We start from the raw sequence: 4,316 nt of genomic DNA, 5'->3' as shown, positions 1-4,316 counted from the left end.
CTGACCACACGGTGCCCCGTGCACTCCTGAGCCATGACTCCCTTCCCCCTGGTCTGCTCCCCCCAAAAAATCCTCCTGGGAGGTGTTTACTAGTGGCATCCCTCAGTGACCAGCCCTTGACCACGAGTGTGGAATATTTTTAGTATCTCTCTGTACGATGGGATGAAATGCATTTTCAGCTACTTTGTGAATGATACCAAGCTACTTTTTTGGAGGTAGTGGGACGCAGCAAGAGAAAGGACAACCATCAGAAACTGCAGCTTTGGAGGTCCCGAGTGGACCTGAGGATGAAGAGACGTCATTCTGAGGGTAGTGCTATGGTAAAAAATTTTCTCTCGGAGGCGATCTGGATCAAGGTCATGGCTTTGTGTTTCAAGGGACATCTGGCAAGAAAGGAGTGACATCAGTACAGGATGTCTCAAATACTGGGGAGAGAACATGGTGAGGAAGTACATTGGGTGTGGGCAGCCCACAGGGAAACAGGCACAGGCATGAAACAGAGTAGATCTGCCTGTGGTGGAGACGGCCAAGGGCGCTGGCAAGGCTGAAAGACCATGACAGAATCAAGGTCTTTCTCTCTTTGAGTTAGGCAGGCTTCTCAGCAACAGAGGCCTAAGAGGACACAAATTGTCCTGATGGCAATGGGACCTGGGACCTCATTGCCTCCTTGCAGCCATGCTGGGCAGGCAAGCAGGTCTTGTACCATTGTCCTTCACGCTCCACAACCCCAGGAAAAGCCCTGAGCCCCATGTTAGAGACAGGATCTCGCTTCCCAAGAGATGGGGGTCAGGGTTTGTCATCTTCCTTCATCAGACAACTTAAGGGTGTTCTCAGCATCAGAGTTGCCTACACTTTGCCTTTGCCTGTATGGAATCACTGCCTCCAATTGTCTGCTCTCCAGAGTATGTGTCAGTAGTGACCCTGTTGCAGTTTTGCTGTGGCCGGCAACAAAGGGCCACGTGGTCGCTCTGCCGCTCCTCCCCGCACTGGAGTGCGGAGGAGAATAGAAAGAAAAAGTCAAAAATCTCATGGGCTGGGATAAGGGCAGTTTAACAGAACAGCAAATTAAGGGAACAGGAACAACAATACAGAGAAGGAGAATACACAAAAAAAACAGTGAAATGTTCAGAGCAACTCTCACTGCACAGTTCCCCGTGCACTCCCAGAGCCGTGACTGCCTTCCCCTTGGCCAGCTCCCCCTGCCCCAGAATCCGGCATGATGGCACACAGTATCGAATACCCTGCTCTTCTTGGCAAGTCTGGGTCAGCCAGCCCAGCTGTGTCCCTTCCTGGATTCCGGTGAAAATTAACCCTGTCCTGGCCAAACCCAGTACAATTTTCACCCCTTATCCTATACCATCTACTTCATGCCCAGGTCTCCCATTTTAAAGTTAATCACCACCACTTCTTCTGTCTTTAATACACACAAACAGATATAATTCCCTTTATGGATCGTCCCTCTAAAGTGTCCGTTGAGTTCATTTAATCCATGACTTCAGGCTCCATCTGTCGTAACAGACATCCATGGCAGGAGAGGTGATGTGTGGTGATGGGAGGTCACTTGCTGCTTCCGGAGCTCACGGCTGATGTATCTGGTGTGGCCTATGCCCACAGTCTGCAGGTCGGAGATGTCGATCTTGATGAAGTTGCTGGGTGCCAGTTGTTGAAAACCAGGGCCAGTCCCATCATCGCTGTGCTCTGCTAGGTTTCATCAAAAAGTCCATCCTCCTTTAGTCTGGGCGATTCTTACTACGATACTACTGGTACAACACTTAACAATTATAACAGTGATAACAGACAGTGACAGGATTATTTAACAATTGACTTTATACAATTTATTTATGGACTATTGTCCCCCAAAATCACATCCCCATGAGGTACACATCGGACTTCCCCATCCTTCCGCATTACCCACCAGGTACACCCAGGTCCTTGAGCAAAAGCAATCCCACGGATGGGCTTGCCTTTGCCCGAGGCAGGACTAAACCAAACTGTCTTCCCTAACATGTTCCACATGTGCACTACAGAGACTTTGTCCCCTTCTACGGGGCGCTGAGATTTTGATTGGACAGGACCAGCCTGGTTGGTGGATCCTCTGGTGTTAACCAACCAGGTGGCCTTTGCTAAATGGGTATCCCAGTTTTTGAAAGTCCCACCCCCCATTGCTCTCAAAGTGGTTTTTAGCAGCCCATTGTACCGTTCGATCTTTCCCGAGGCTGGTGCATGGTAGGGGATGTGATACACCCACTCGATACCATGTTCTTTGGCGCAGGTGTCTATGAGGCTGTAGCTGCCTGTAGAAGGCCTCATCAACTTCCTCCTCCTGGTCAGGTGGCCTGTAGTACACACCCACCGTAATGTCACCTGTGTGAGCCTGGCCCTTAATTCTAACCCATAAGCTCTCAACTCGTTCCTCATCTGCCCCCAGGCCAAGCTCAATGCATTCCAGTTGCTCCTTCACATGTAGAGCAACTCCACCACTTCTCCTTGTTGGCCTGTCTTTCCTAAAGAGTCTGTAGCCATCCATGACAGCATGCCAGTCATGCGACTTGTCCCACCACGTTTCTGTGATGGCGACCAAGTCGTAGCCGTCCTGCTGTATAATGGCTTCCAGTTCCTCCTGTTTATTGCCCATGCTACGTGCATTGGTATAGACGCACTTGAGCTGGGCTGTCAATCTCACCCCTGACCCTGGCACGCCAAGCCTAGGCTCATCCGTGGTGAGCTGGGCGATGTCCCCTTACCCCTTTGAACCTAGTTTAAAGCCCTCTCAATGAGCCCCACCTGCTCGTGGCCAAGAATCCTTTTTCCCCTTTGAGATAGCTGAGTTCCACCTGTCGCCAGCAGGCCTGGTGCTGTGTACATCTCCCCATGATCAAAGAAGCCAAAATTTGACCGATGGAACCAGTCCCTGAGTCACCTGTTAACCAGGTGAGTTTTCCTGCCCCATTCAGTGCTGTTCCCTGCCACTGATGGGATGTAGGAAACCACCACCTGCGCCCCTGATCCCTCCACCAGTCGTCCCAGTGCCCTGAAGTCCCTTTTGATGGCCTTGGGACTTCTTTCTGCTACCTCGTCCCCGCCAACCTGCATTACCAAGAGGGGGTAATAATCAGAAGGCCGCACCGCAGCATCCCTAACCCGGGCCCCAGGGAGGCAGCAGACTTCCCTGTGGGATGGGTCCGGTCGGCAGATCGGGCCCTCTGTTCCCCTCAGAAGGGAATCACCTATGACAATAACCCTCCTTTTTTTCTTAGCTGAGGCAGTCGTACCACGTGGGGCTGACTGACTCGTCCTGGGCAACCCCCTGGATGAAGCAAGGCTTGCTTCAACGCCACCAGTTCTGCTTTCTGTGCCGAGGTATTTGCAGGCAGCGTTCCTGACTCCAGTGCCTCAGTGGTGGTGACAACAGCATATCCGGCCGTTCGTCTTCCTTCTTTCACAAAGATGCTCCCATCCGTAAATAACTCCAAATCAGGATTTTCCAGAGGTTCATCTTTCAGGTCCGATCTGCTGGAATAGACTTGTTCAACAAGTTAGCAGGCAGTCATGTTCTAGACTTTCTGTCGGATTTTCTGTCAACAGAAACATTTCTGGATTTACAATAGTTGTGGTTTTAATTCCATGTTGTCTTGTTCCAGCAAGACAACCTGATATTTCAGCATTCTGCTGGGGGATAGCCAATGATCCTCCTTTTGTTCTAAAACAGTTACCACCATGTGTGGTACATACACCACCATCTTTTGGGCAATAGTCAATTTTCGAGCTTCCTGGATCAGCAATACTATTGCTGCCACAGCATGTAAACGTCCCGGCCATCCTTTACTCATGTTGTCAAGTTGTTTAGAGAGGTATCCTACTGGTCGCTTCCAGGATCCCAGACGTTGTGCCAGCACTCCAAGGGCCAGGTGTTGCCTCTCATGTACAAACAGATCCAAAGGTTTGGTTAAATCAGGTAAACCCAAGGCAGGGGCCATCATCAATGACTTTTTAAGTTCCCTAAATGATTTTTGGCATTCAGGTGTCCATGTCAGATACAAGTCTTTGGATTCTCTTAAAGCTTCATAGAGTGGTTTCACATATAGTCCATAGTTTGGAATCCAAAGTCGACACCACCCAGTCATCCCCAAGAAAGCTCTCAGCTCCTTTGGACTGTTGGGTTCTGGGATTTGACAAATGGCTTCTTTTCTCTCATTGCCTAATTGTCTTTGCCCTTGAGAAATTTCAAATTTCAAATAAATCACTGCTTCTTTTCCTATCTGGGCCTTATTTCTGGAAACTTTGTATCCCCCTTGGCCCAGAAAATTCAATAAACT

The sequence above is a fragment of the Opisthocomus hoazin genome, chromosome 31, assembly GCF_030867145.1.
Source record: "Opisthocomus hoazin isolate bOpiHoa1 chromosome 31, bOpiHoa1.hap1, whole genome shotgun sequence".
Lineage (NCBI taxonomy): Eukaryota > Metazoa > Chordata > Aves > Opisthocomiformes > Opisthocomidae > Opisthocomus > Opisthocomus hoazin.
Note: the sequence above shows the minus strand (reverse complement) of the source record.